The following is a 15,341-nucleotide window of genomic DNA, read 5'->3' on the forward strand; positions in this document are numbered from 1 at the left end:
TTCTGCATTTAGTTACCCTTACAAGACAGTGAAGTAATCGTTTACTTATATAAGGATGTTTTTGAGTTGACAGCAGGCAATCCGAACGCAATCATGGAGTTTAATGTTATTGCATGATAGACTACCACACGCAAATTCGGGCAATGGCATGCTATTTTCGGGCAATGGGAAGCCAGTTCGAACGCAATTCGCATTCACGTAAATTCGCTGAATTCTCATAAATGCGTTTTGGCCCCACTTTCTTTTCATTCGAAATTAAATGAAATTCCTCATGTGTGATAAAGTCCTTAGAAATTACGAAGTACTGTAATGGTGTCATTTGGGCATGTACTCTGTCTGAGGACTAACTAAACTTCGTTGCTGAAATGTTTGACATGAGAATATTTTAGAACAGTTTTTAAAAAGTGGATTTCCCCCCATCTACATAACTACTACTACCACCAAGTAATAATCTCTTTTTTTAATTTAAAAAAGTTTAATAGCTCCTCTTGAATAATCCATTCACATTCTATATATCCAACCCATACAAAAATTAGATATATTGTACACTTATTTCTGCTATACTAGGAAGCAGGTAATAAACTACCACGAAAGCAATAAAAATTATGAAATGGACTATTACAAAATGGAGAAAATAAAAATAAATACAATTAACATATCAAGCAAAGCAGGAAAGTCTGTAAGATCCTACAAAATGAATGCTAATGTGTCAGCGAGGTCTCTCCACACATCTGCTCTCCGATAGACTAATTTAAAAGCAAGCACGGCTTCAGTTGGCAGATAGTTGGGGTAGAAGGGTATAATCAGTGAGATGAGAGGGAATGGAAAGGAAAGGGACAAAAGTACAAACATTTCTGATGACATTAACCAGCACTAACAGACAAGAATTAGGTGTAAGGTACACATCCTAACCCAGATGAGGTGCAGAGCATGTATATTTTAAAGAAAAGTCAAACATGTGAAAGAAAGTTAAAGTATATGGTTTTTCTAGTTATAATAACATAATATGTATTTCTGAAGGTAATTAGACCATACCTTTTTCCCGTCAGCTGCTGCCATTTGTTTTTTACTTTATTCTGCATCTTTTGTGAATAAGAAGACAGTCACTCTCCGGAGACTCTTGTGGTATGAATTGGTATCTTTTTCCCATAAGAGAAAAACTGATGGCAAAAATATAGTTAGGAGGATATCACTGGAAGTGTTTGTGCATAACAAAAAGGTTAATATTGTGGTTTATTTGTATTGCACTAGGTATCTTTATGTCCGCTGTAGTTGTTCTGTGTCTTCTATTAATTTCTGTTTAATGGCAACCCTAAAGTGAACCAATCATGGGATTATCTTGGCAAGATTTCTTCAATGGGAGTTTGCCATTACCTTCCTCTGAGGTTGAGAATGTAATTTGCCCAAGATCACCCAGTGGGTTTCCATGGCTGAATGAGCATTTGAATGAGCACCTGGTCTCCTGGAGTAATAGTCCAGTACTCAAGCCACTACACTACACTGGCTCTCTATGGCATCTAGCTTCTTACAAAATATATTCTGATACTTTTCATCTTAGTTCAGGATTGCAGTACTTTTACATAAATTGCATTAATGCATTGCATTAATAGTTATTGTTACAGAAAGTATTTGGTAACTATGTGAGTTTACAGCAAGGTTTCTCAACCACTGTTCCCTGGAACCCTAGGGTTCTGCAAGAGGTCAATAGGGTTCTGCAAGAGATTATGATTTTTTTTAAAAAAAATAACCTTTAAAAATAAGATGTAGATATAATTTGTATTTAAAAGCAAACACTGCTTCAGTTGGCAGATATTTATATACATGGTTGGGGCGGGAGGATGTAATTAATGACATGAGAAGGAATGGAAATGAAAGGGACAAAAGTACAAGCATTTGTAATTACCTTAACTAGCACTGACAGACAAGAATTAGGTGTAGGAACACATCCTAACCCAGATGAGGTGCAGAGCATGTATATTTTAATGAAAAGTCAAACATGTGAAAGAAAGTTAAAGTTAAAGTGAGACCTAAAAATTATTTCAAGGATACATCTGGGGTAAAAATGTTGAGAAGGCTGGTTTAGAGACTATTGCTGACTCTATTGGTAATACAGTGGACCCTTGTTATACGCTGGGGTTTGGTTCCAAGATCCCCTGTGTATAACAAAATCCGTGTATGCTCAAGTCCCATTAAATATAATGACACAGAAAAATGGTGTCCCTTATAAAAATGGAAAATCAAATGGAATTTATACTTTTTTTAACATTTTCAAACCGTGTATGCTTGAATCCATGTATAAAAAATCCGTGTATAAGAAGGGCTGACTGTACTAGCATTGTATATAACATATTTCCATCCATTTGGGGATTCTTCAGTTCACAGCATGCAGCTTCTTCTGGTTCAGACTGTGCAGATCATTCCCTAAGTGCTGTTATCTATCATTTTACTGTCTATACGTAGCGTTCATGGCATTTGTTTATAATAATAATAATAATAATAATAATAATAATAATAATGATTTATTTATAGCCCGCCCAATCACAAGGAATCCAGGCGGGTTACAACAGTAAAAATAAAGATAATAAAATAAAATACAATAAATAAATAAAATACAATAAAATTACAGAGAGCGAAGTGAGTACATTCACAGTTAGGCCTGATGGAAGTTGGGCCTCTCTTTTTCACTCCCTCCCAGGTCTGATGATGATGTCATGGAGGGAGGGCTCTTCTTCTTGAGGCAAGGATTTTATTTTAATTAATTTCAATTTAATTCTTCTCATTAAATTTAAGAGAAGAATTGGGGGACAGAGTGACATAAGTCACAGTAAATGGGGAGTAGAACTAGGTAGGGAAGGCTTGCCGGAAGAGATCCGTTTTAAGAGCCTTCTTAAAGGCTGTAAGAGTAGAAATGTCACGGATCTCCTTCGGCAGGTCATTCCATAGCTTTGGAGCTGCAATGGAAAAGGCCCTCTGGGTGACTGAAGTTAGCCTAGATTTTATTGGCTGAAGTAGATTCTTCCCCGAGGACCTTAGAGTGCGGGACGGACAGTATGGAAGTAGGCGGTCTCTTAAGTATTCTGGACCCAAGCTATGTAGGGCTTTGAAGGTAATCACCAACACCTTGTACCTTGCCCGGAAACTAATTGGCAGCCAGTGAAGGGATTTCAAAACCGGTGTTATGTGGTCGGTACAACGAGTACCTGTAATTAACCTGGCTGCCATATTTTGTACAAGTTGAAGTTTCTGAACTTGGCACAAGGGTAGCCCCATATACAGCGCATTACAGAAGTCCAATCGAGAGGTGACCAGCGCATGTACAACTGTTTCAAGGTCTCCCTGCTCCAGGAAGGGGCGCAGCTGGCGTATCAGCCGAAGCTGATAACAAGTGCTCCTGACTGTCGCATCTACCTGAGCTGTCAGGTGAAGCGACGAGTCAAGGAGCACCCCTAAGCTGCGGACAGAGTCTTTCAGGGGAAGTGTGACCCCATCCAGAACTGGCTGACATAATTCCATACCTGGGCTTGGGTTTCCTATAACAAGTACCTCCGTCTTACCTGGATTCAGCTTGAGTCGGTTTTCCCTCATCCAGTCCATTACCGCCCCAAGACAGGCATTCAGAGGAGAGATGCCATCCATAGACACTGCATCAGTTTGAGACATAGAGAAATATATTTGGGTGTCATCAGCGTACTGATAACATCCTGCCCCATGTCTCCGGATGATTTTTCCCAGCGGCTTCAAGTAAATGTTAAACAGCATAGAAGACAATATTGCGCCCTGGGGTACACCAAATTTTATCTCTCTTTTAGAAGAGCAACTGTCTCCTAGCGCCACCATCTGGAATCTGCCTGAAAGGTAGGACTGGAACCACTGTAGAACAGTGCCTCCGATACCTAACTCTCTCAGGCGTTCCAGAAGGATACCATGGTCGATGGTATCGAAGGCCGCTGAGAGGTCTAAGAGCACCAGCAGGGTCACACTTCCCCTGTCGATGCCTAGACGGAGATCATCGACTAAGGCGACCAAGGCCGTCTCAACTCCGTATCCTGCCCTGAATCCGGTTTGAAATGGGTCCAGATAATCAGCTTCATCCAAGACTGCCTGTAGTTGATTGGCGACCGCCCTCTCGATCACCTTGCTCAAGAATGGCAACAACGAGACTGGCCTATAGTTATTTCTATCCAGAGGGTCCAGGGAGGGCTTTTTTAAGAGTGGTCTGACCACTGCCTCCTTAAGACAAGAAGGCAGGGTACCCTCCCTGAAGGATGCATTGATTATATTTTTCAGCATCAGCTTGACTATATCACCCCCCTGGACAGCCAGCCAGGATGGGCAAGGGTCAAGAGTGCAAGTCGTTTTTTTCAGACTACTAAGGAGCTTGTCCACGTCCTCAGTACTTACCGACTCAAATTGATCCAGTCTAACAGTAATGGCGGAGGCGTTGGATGCCTCTCTCATTGCTTCTGACTTAAAGTTGGCATCTAAATCAGCTCTTATCCGAGAGATTTTATCTGTGAAATAATCATTAAAAGCATTACAGTAAGCTATGGTTGACTCTAATAGAGGGGTCTGGGTGGGAGGCAGTTGTGTTAAACTCCTTACCACCCGGAACAGCTCAGCTGGACGAGATTTCACAGATGCGATAGATGCAGAGTAGAAAGATTTTTTGGCTGCATCTATCGCCATTTGATAGGACCTAAGAAAAGTCCTATGAAGTATCTTATCAGATATGAGTTGAGATTTCAGCCAACGCTTCTCTAGTCGTTGTCCAACCCGCTTCATTTGTTTAAGCTCTTCAGTGTACCAAGGTTTACGGTTTTTACTGGGTTGGAAAGGACGCTTGGGACGATCATGTCTATAGCTCTGGTGATGTTGTTATTCCATAAATTAACCAGAACTTCAACAGAGTCACTGGCACTGCCAACCATAGAACCCCTTAGGGCTTCTTGGAACCTAATGGGTTCCATCAGCCTTCGAGGGCGGACCATTTTAATTGGTCCTCCACCCCTAGAGGGAGGAATAGTAGTCTCCAGACCAACCTTAACCAGGAAATGATCCGTCCATGATAATGCGGAGATACTATTTATTTCTCCCCATGGATATGCCTGTTCGGTACAGAAGACCACATCAAGAGTATGACCTGCAGAATGCGTGGGCTCAGAGACTATCTGGGAGAGGCCCATGTTTGTCATTAAACCCATGAATTCCCGAGCCGCACCAGTAAGATTAGTCAAATCACCCTTGAGAGGGATGTTGAGGTCGCCCAGGACTAACAGCCTAGGCGATTCCAACATCAGCTCTGAGACTAGTTGTGTCAGCTCAGTTAGGGAGTCTGTTACGTTACGGGGTGGGCGATAGACCAACAGAATCCCCAAACTCTCCCTGGTCTTCAAGCGAAGGTAAATGCATTCAATGTGGTTTAATGCACGGATAGGTATCCTGGTTAAAGTGAGATTGTTTTTATGGATTATGGCTACGCCTCCCCCCTTCCCGCTTCCCCTTATCTGCTCATTGACAGAGTACCCGGCCGGAAGGGCCTGAGCCCAGGTTACAGAGCTATCTGCTCCTAGCCAGGTCTCTGTGATACATGCCAGGTCAGCATTGTGATCTATCAGTAAGTCATAGATGATACGGGACTTATTCTTCACTGACCTGGCATTACATAAGAGCAGGGAAAGGTTTGGCGAATGGTTCGGCATGCTTTCCAGATCTTTTGGGGTAGCAGGGCGAATGGAAGGCGGAATAGATATCAGACATCTATCACGTCTTCTTCTGTAATGACCTTTTGCCCTGCTAATGCCATATCTTCCATTGCCCTGCACAACTTGAATTGCTGCTCCGTTGAAGACATCTATTTATGGGCTGTCTTCTCCAGTAAGGGGATGGATTCAGTGCTCCCCAAGTGTGCCAGCAAGAAAAGGCCTGCTGGACTCCTTGCTCTCCTTATATGACAGTTCCCTCTATCATATTTGGAAGCTACTATTTCTAAATTGTCTGAGACTCAATTTCTGTAGTTCTCTCAGATCTGAATAATGTCAAAATCAATGTCACTTTCATATTTTTTGTGGGTTTTTATTTCTGGGCTATGTGGCTGTGTTCTGGAAGAGTTTATTCCTGATGTTTCACCAGCAGCTGTGGCTGGCATCTCAGATAATGGTGGCCTGGAGGTGTGTGGGGTATATATACTATGTGACCTTTGGTTGAGAGGAAGTGTTTTATATGTTGATCTCTGTGTTGGTCTGTTGTTGAATGGCAAGCCCTCAGAGTGGGATGATATGTGAGGATTTGTGTCTGAGAGAGTGCCAGCTATTTGTGAGTTTGCGATACTAAGTAGGTTGTGTCGAGCCTCTTTTCTTTAAGGGGTCTTCCACAGGATTTGATTGACACTGCTTGTCAAACACAGCAGTAATTCTTTTACTTGTTCCCTTCTCTGATTGCTGCTGAAGAAAAATGACTAATTCATCACCTTTCACCTTCAGTACTAGATCCAGATCATCTACTATAGTGATTGAACTACTTAGTATAGATTAAGTCTCCCTTATTTGAAATGCTTGAGACCAGAGATGTTTTGGATTTTGGGTTTTTAAATTTTATTTTGGAATACCAGTGCTTGCATATACATACATAATGAGTTATCTTAGAGATGGGACTAAGTATAAACACAAAATTCATTAATGTTTCATATACACCTTGCACACATGATCTGAAGGTAATTTTGTACAATATTTTTCATAATTTTTGTGCATATAACAAAGTTTTGTGTACACTGAACCATCAGAAAGCAAAGGTGTCAGTATCTCAACCACTCACGAAAACAGTATTGGTTTTGGAAATATTTCAGATTTTGGAATTTGGGTTAAGGGAGACTCAGTCTGTATATCTACTTCATCTGTGGCATTCATCTTCAATAAATTAACTAAAGCATCTTTATTTATATTTTTATGACATATTTCTGATGTTGACTAGGCATGTGACAATATGGATTAGGGAGGCTATTTGCCTTCTACAGATCACATGCTTTTGGCATTACATTAATGTACTCAAAACAGTAACACAACAGCTTTCAAAACAAATTCCTTTCCCTTGGACTTCACTTTGTTTTGTTCACCTATGGTGTTGAAAATTTCCATAGCCGTAGGGTTATGAAACTTGTTGATGGGTGGGTCATTTCTCAGTTTTTCACACTGGAAGCTAGGGTAGCATTGTTCAACAATAGCAAAGGCATTTTTAAAATCAGATGCAATGTTCTGAGGAGCTGCATGTACAGTAGAAGTAAACATCCTATTTTCGTTCTTGCTCAAAAAACTGGACCAGTTTTGTCTGACAATTGCTAATACACTTTCCCCATCCTTATGCATTTGCAAATCTGTATGGTCGGGGGTCACTTCCATCATACATATGGTCAATGTAGTGAGGCAGGCAACTCTGGCAGAGCTAAGGGCTCAGCTTTTTTACTCCCGTCACTCATTGGACAGCAACTTTCAGTTTGGCTTTTCAGGTTTGTTTCAGATTTGGAGGGTTGTGTTCTTCCAATCTGGTGACACCTAAAACTACCACCCATGGAAGTCTCAGAGCTGACCTTGGTATCTGCTGGGGTTTGGTTCCAGGTAGGGTTGCCATAAGTCAGGACCTCCAAACCGGGACAAATGTAGGGCAAATGTAGGACAACCTTTTCAAATGTAGGGCACATTTTATAAAAATGGAGGACATGCGGAAAAAATTGATGCTTTTTAAAAATGTTAATATAAATGCATGTTTCTTAGGCATGATCAAAATGGAGGACATTTGGGCATTATTCCTAGTCAGATGGCAGAAATGGACTTCCTTTTCTGCCCAAACCACCCCCCTCCATTCCAAAACACACACAACAGCACATTTGGGCACTTCCCGTGGCTTTACTTAACATGGCCTCTTGCATAGTTCAGAGGCTTATTCCATAATCAAACCCCTTGAGTTTAACACTTAGCATGGTTTAACATGGCTATGCATATTGAACATGTCAAGGTGGTTTCACAAGAAGTGGATTTGCCGTTTCAGGTTTCTTGCACCAACTCTACTTCTCAGAAGTGTGTACTTAGTCAAGGGACTTTGATTTTTTTTCACTGCACATGAGTTTGTAAAAATCAGAGCAGCTAACATTGGCCATGCCTGAGAGGCTTGCTGATATCAATATCACCATCACCATCATCACCATCATTGTCACAACAAGGGAGACTTGTTAGCATTAAAAGCACAAAAAATACACCAAAACCACACTTTGGAAGGTGACACTCTCTCAACTTCAGAAGCTGACTCAAATCACATCATCACCACACTATCCTTGTCGAAGCAAGGGACAATTGTTAGCATTAAAAGCATCAAAAATACACAGAAAAGGCACTTTAAAATGCACTTTAAAAATACAGTTTAAAAAATACAGCTTAAAAATGCACTTTAAAAATACAGTTTAAAAAATACAGCTTAAAATGCACTTTAAAAATACAGCTTTAAAATGCACTTTAAAATACAGTTTAAAAATACACCTTAAAAATGCACTTTAAAAATACAGCTTTAAAATGCACTTTAAAATACAGTTTAAAAAATACAGCTTAAAATGCACTTTAAAAATACAGTTTAAAAATACAGCTTAAAAATGCACTTTAAAAATATAGTTTAAAAAAACAGCTTAAAATGTACTTTAAAAATACAGCTTAAAAATACAGCTTAAAATGCACTTTAAAAATACAGTTTAAAAATACAGCTTAAAAATGCACTTTAAAAATATAGTTTAAAAATACAGCTTAAAATGTACTTTAAAAATACAGTTTAAAAATACAGCTTAAAATGCACTTTAAAAATACAGTTTAAAAAATACAGCTTAAAATGCACTTTAAAAATACAGTTTAAAAATACAGCTTAAAATGTACTTTAAAAATACAGCTTAAAAATACAGCTTAAAATGCACTTTAAAAATACAGTTTAAAAATACAGCTTAAAAATGCACTTTAAAAATACAGTTTAAAAATACAGCTTAAAAATGCACTTTAAAAATATAGTTTAAAAATACAGCTTAAAATGTACTTAAAAATACAGCTTAAAAATACAGCTTAAAATGCACTTTAAAAATACAGTTTAAAAAATACAGCTTAAAATGCACTTTAAAAATACAGCTTAAAATGCACTTTAAAATACAGTTTAAAAATACACCTTAAAAATGCACTTTAAAAATACAGCTTTAAAATGCACTTTAAAATACAGTTTAAAAAATACAGCTTAAAATGCACTTTAAAAATACAGTTTAAAAATACAGCTTAAAATGCACTTTAAAAATACAGTTTAAAAAACACATACAGTACTTCCTCCTTCTCCTTCTCTTCCTCTTCATCCTCCTCCTCCTCCTCCCTGGCACCAAAAAAGGGCAAAGGAAATGGCCCTTTCCTTTCCCCTCTGGCTGCAGCCCAGCCCAACAGAGGAGGAACTCCTCCTCCTGAGTCTGGCTGGCCAATGGGGGCAGACTGGGGCTGGAACAGCCCCGCCCCCTGCCAGCCCTCACAGGCTCAGGCCTGGAGGACCCAGCCTGAGGAGGAGGAAGTCCTCCTCATTAGCCCTGCGTGCAGCTCTGCAAGGGCCAGCAAAGGCAACCTCATCCACCCGGGACAAGGAGGAAACCGTGCTGGGACACCCCCTAGTGGTCAAAACCCGGGATTGTCCCGCCCCCAGCCGGCTTATGGCAACCCTAGTTCCAGGACCCTCCATAAATACCAAAATCCATGGATGCTCAAGTCCCATTAAATACAATGACATAGTAAAATGGTGTCCCTTATATAAAATGGTCAAACCAAGGTTAGCTTTTGGGATTTTAAAAAATATTTTCAAGCTCTGGATGGTTGAATCGGTGGATAAAGAACCCATGGATATGGAAGGCTGACTGTATGCCTGGAAATATTACAAAAGTTCAACATACAGTTAACAATTACTTATTTAAAATATCTAAAACCTGACTGACATTAACTGTAACTCACATGCCTCACTCATATTCCTAACCTTGACACTCACATTTTACTCTGGCACCCACCTAGCCCTTTTAACATCCATTCCAACACTCAGGGTGCAGGTATATGTAGAAATAATTCAGTTTGATACCATGTTAACTTCAATGGCTCCATCCTACTTAATCCTGGGATTTGTAGTTTTGTGAGGCACCAGCACTCTTTGGCAGAGAAGGCTAAAGCAGGGACATAGCCAAGGGGGGGGGGTTCTTGGGGGTCCGGACCCTCCCTTCTGTTAGAAAAATGAATGGTGTGTGCTGCTGCACCGCTGCACCCAAGCCCCAATATAATGGTGGCACTTAGTCTGGACCCCCCCTTCCTAAAATCCTGGCTATGTCCCTGGCTAAAGACTGTTATTGTTGTTGTTGCAGCTGTTGTTGTTTCATTAAGTTGTTTCCAACTTATGGCCACCTTATGGTGAACCTATCATGGCAAGATTTGTTCAGAGGAAGCTTGCCATTGCCTTCTCCTGAGGCTGAGAGACTGTGACTTGCCCAAGGTCACTCAGTGGGTTTTATGGCCAAGCGGGAGATCGAACCCTGATCTGTCCAGGCTTGCATAATTTACCTTAATTTCTTTAATAAATGCAATAAAGTTCCATCCAACACCCATAACATCGCAGAGACCAAAAACACAACCATTCCTTGCCATCCATCTCCACTAGAGAGAGTTCACCAATTGAGAGCTTGAGCACCGCCTGCTGCCTGTGATCACCATTGCAGTCTGCTCATATTTTCCAGATGGATGGGGTGATGAATTTGATCTGCAAGAAGTAACCAAGGACATTTTTCAAAAAAGGGCTTAGGGTTCATTGACACTACGAAATAACACGGTGTAGTTACTGGGTTATTTCCAGTAACCACACCAAATGCACCCAAATGCACTCAGTGCATTGGGGGGGGGGGGGGCTGCCTCAAAAACCACTTACCCTGGTATATTCGATGCTGTTTTTTTTCCACGTCTTTTGAAAACATGCAGATCTCAGCACATGAGAACACACTGTCAATTTGATTCAGGGCATTCTGAACAGGATCTTCCAAAACAAGAAGGAAAGGATTATGTGCAGAGGGGCAGAACACACACATCCCACCTGGTCTTGCCAATGGGTCCATAAATCTGGCCAGTATTTCCACCACTGTTTCAATTTGCTTTGGCTTAGCATTGGAAGGCTTATTTATACAGTCGGCCCTTCTTATCTACAGTTTTTTTATCCATGGATTCAAGCATCTGCAGCTCGAAAATATTTTTTAAAAATTATAAATTACAAATAGCAATCCTTGATTTTTCATAAGGGACACCATTTTGTTATGCCATTATATTTAATGGGACTTGAGCATCCATGAATTTTGTCATCCATGGGGGAACCTGGAACCAAGCCCCAGCAGATAACAAGGACCCACTGTATATTTATATACTTTTTGTGTTCAGATTCAAACTACCTGTGACAATGGAAGAAGAGTCATATCACCAACAGTAAAAGTGGAAGCAAAATGACAAAGATGCATATCACTTGATTGACATTAAAAGAAACAACCCGAGAATGATTGAACATATTTGAAATGGAGGCTCCATTTTAAATTGATATGATGACAGTGTAAACAGCAATAGGGTTAAAATGCTATAGAGAGATTCGATTGTGGTAAACGTAGTGGGAAATTCGGATGACATCACACGACTGAAATTGGAAGTATAATCCAGTGTCATCCTGAACACAATCATGTGTATTCACGTTATTGCACGAAAGGTTACCACACGCGATCACTGGCAGTCTGAATGCACTCCAAACACAATCACGTGTCAATCCATACTTAAGTAAATTTAGTGAACTAGCGAAGACACAAACCCTGTTCCTAGGCAACTTCACACTCAGTGCACTGTTGTTTGGTGTGATGTGCATGTCTCCTTTGTCCCTGGTTCCCCCCCCCAATCTGGAAGGGGGGGTTGCCATGCTTCAATTTTGCTTCCGCTTGTCCTTCAGCATTGGGGGGCTGCTGCCTGCTAATTAAGAGGCATGGACCGGGAGCTATTGGATAACCATTATATTCATGTTTTAACATGACAAGAGTGGATATATGCTCATTTTAATGTGAATAGAGCATGTTCTTTCAACCATTCTTCCCGCCCCCCCTCCAGCCGCTTTTGTAAATTGTGGGGTTCCTTGGTTCCTCTCTGTCACTCGCCAAAATATGCTATGCTCCAGTCATCTGGAGTCTCACTGAGCATGCGCAAGGGGGCCAGTTCGCAATTAAGAATGGCTTACTTTGCACAGAATCTGGGTTGCATTCAGGGAGGCCATTATGGTGAATTTAAGGTGTGATAAGTAATCATGCAATTGCGTGAATTTTTGAATTGACCTCGCTATCTTCTCTTTCGAAATTGAGAGCCTCCCGTCCCATTTGATAAACTCCTTCAATTCAGTATTGCATCGCCCTGGAGATTTGGATCTCCTTGGTACAAAAACATAAGCGTGAAAGCCCTTAGAAAGAAGGCGTGTAAAGCTGCTGACCTTTCCCATTGCAATGAAGCCATGAGTATAAGCACCGAGCAGGTTTTGTATCTGATCATTCATACCATAACAGCCACAAGTTCAACCAAAAAACATGCGGGGGGAAACTCACGTGAAGTTAAGCCAGCATTGCTGGTTAGATATGCCTGAGAAAGCTAAATTTGAAATATGAAAGTGTTTATAAAGTAACTGATCCTTATTGATACCAAAATAAGTCCATATTGTTTTTCCTCATAGAAAATTGTAGCAACTGTGATGGTACTATTGAGAAAGAAAGGATTTTTTAAAAAAACCTTAAGTCTTCTGAAAGAGTGAGTTTAGGTCCAAAACACACTGCAGAAATAGTCCAGTTTGAGACCGCTTTAACTGTCCTGGGAACTGTAGTTCTGTGAGACATTTAGCCTTCTCTGTTTGTGATGTTTTTTTTGTTTTACTGTCAGACTTGCTTTTCATTTTCTTGGGATTAAATGTTTTATTAAACTATGCCTTAATGACAAGTGACCATACGCAAACAAAGGAAAACAATCTCTGTGTGCAGTTTTATCCTCTGCCATTTGTCATTTAATTTTTTTTACCATACTAATAAAATGTCCTCCATGTACCATTTTATTATGTGCCATTTGGTTGTGATCTTAACTTCTTTTTTAAGAATATGAACTGTTACTTGTGTTTACTTATGAAGACAGAAAAAGGGAACCATGGCAGCGCCTTGTTTTTATTTCAGCATGAGCTTTCATATATTTATACCGTTCATATCAACCCACTTCTTCAGATACAGCAGAGAGAGATTAAGGACTCAGGTTATGAAGCATATTTATACAGTTGTGGGAGTAAAATAGAATATAAAAGGATCCAGTGAAGGTTGTGGCCACACTGAAGTCCAAAGTCAGTGCTGAACCCTTGATATTATAAGAATGGGCCCCAAACTGTGCTCTTTAATTTGGACTTCAGCTCCCAGAATCCTACACTATTGGGCAACATGGCTGAGGCTTCTGGGAACTGAAGTCCAAAATCCCTTAAAGACCCCTTGACATTATAACAGTGGTCCCCAAACTGTGCCCTGTCAGGGATTTTGGACTCCATCTCCCAGAATCCAGGGCCATTGGCCAACATGGCTGAGGCTTCTGGGAACTGAAGTCCAAAATCCCTTAAAGACCCCTTGACATTATAACAGTGGTCCCCAAACTGTGTCCTGCCAGGGATTTTGGACTCCATCTCCCAGAATCCAGGGCCATTGGCCAACATGGCTGAGGCTTCTGGGAACTGAAGTCCAAAATCCCTTAAAGACCCCTTGACATTATAACAGTGGTCCCCAAACTGTGTCCTGCCAGGGATTTTGGACTCCATCTCCCAGAATCCAGGGCCATTGGCCAACATGGCTGAGGCTTCTGGGAAATGAAGTCCAAAATCCCTTAAAGACCACTTGACATTATAGCAGTGGTCCCCAAACTGTGCCCTGTCAGGGATTTTGGACTCCATCTCCCAGAATCCAGGGCCATTGGCCAACATGGCTGAGGCTTCTGGGAACTGAAGTCCAAAATCCCTTAAAGACCCCTTGACATTATAACAGTGGTCCCCAAACTGTGTCCTACCAGGGATTTTGGACTCCATCTCCCAGAATCCAGGGCCATTGGCCAACATGGCTGAGGCTTCTGGGAACTGAAGTCCAAAATCCCTTAAAGACCCCTTGACATTATAACAGTGGTCCCCAAACTGTGTCCTGCCAGGGATTTTGGACTCCATCTCCCAGAATCCAGGGCCATTGGCCAACATGGCTGAGGCTTCTGGGAAATGAAGTCCAAAATCCCTTAAAGACCACTTGACATTATAGCAGTGGTCCCCAAACTGTGTCCTGCCAGGGATTTTGGACTCCATCTCCCAGAATCCAGGGCCATTGGCCAACATGGCTGAGGCTTCTGGGAACTGAAGTCCAAAATCCCTTAAAGACCCCTTGACATTATAACAGTGGTCCCCAAACTGTGTCCTGCCAGGGATTTTGGACTCCATCTCCCAGAATCCAGGGCCATTGGCCAACATGGCTGAGGCTTCTGGGAAATGAAGTCCAAAATCCCTTAAAGACCACTTGACATTATAGCAGTGGTCCCCAAACTGTGCCCTGTCAGGGATTTTGGACTCCATCTCCCAGAATCCAGGGCCATTGGCCAACATGGCTGAGGCTTCTGGGAACTGAAGTCCAAAATCCCTTAAAGACCCCTTGACATTATAACAGTGGTCCCCAAACTGTGTCCTGCCAGGGATTTTGGACTCCATCTCCCAGAATCCAGGGCCATTGGCCAACATGGCTGAGGCTTCTGGGAACTGAAGTCCAAAATCCCTTAAAGACCCCTTGACATTATAACAGTGGTCCCCAAACTGTGTCCTGCCAGGGATTTTGGACTCCATCTCCCAGAATCCAGGGCCATTGGCCAACATGGCTGAGGCTTCTGGGAACTGAAGTCCAAAATCCCTTAAAGACCCCTTGACATTATAACAGTGGTCCCCAAACTGTGTCCTGCCAGGGATTTTGGACTCCATCTCCCAGAATCCAGGGCCATTGGCCAACATGGCTGAGGCTTCTGGGAAATGAAGTCCAAAATCCCTTAAAGACCACTTGACATTATAGCAGTGGTCCCCAAACTGTGCCCTGTCAGGGATTTTGGACTCCATCTCCCAGAATCCAGGGCCATTGGCCAACATGGCTGAGGCTTCTGGGAAATGTAGTCCCCAAAAAACCAAAATCTCTTTAGAGCACACAGTTTGAGGAAACCACTGTTGGCAACTCTATGGCTCTTTCTCTAGGGAGCGTC

General features: G+C 41.4%; 1 long non-coding RNA gene across 1 annotated transcript; it reads right to left on the minus strand.

The window, feature by feature from the left end:
• Positions 1–987: 987 nt before the first annotated feature.
• LOC149323568 (uncharacterized) lies at positions 988–11,112 on the minus strand. Its single transcript, XR_016280177.1, has 3 exons — positions 10,957–11,112; positions 10,596–10,791; positions 988–1,160 (listed from the first exon to the last, which is right to left on the minus strand). It is a non-coding gene; the product is annotated as an uncharacterized LOC149323568 (long non-coding RNA).
• Between the last annotated feature and the right edge of the window lie 4,229 nt (positions 11,113–15,341).

This window comes from Sceloporus occidentalis, unplaced genomic scaffold (assembly GCF_023333645.1).
Source record: "Sceloporus occidentalis isolate IW3139 unplaced genomic scaffold, rSceOcc1.0.p SCAF_1, whole genome shotgun sequence".
NCBI lineage: Eukaryota > Metazoa > Chordata > Lepidosauria > Squamata > Phrynosomatidae > Sceloporus > Sceloporus occidentalis.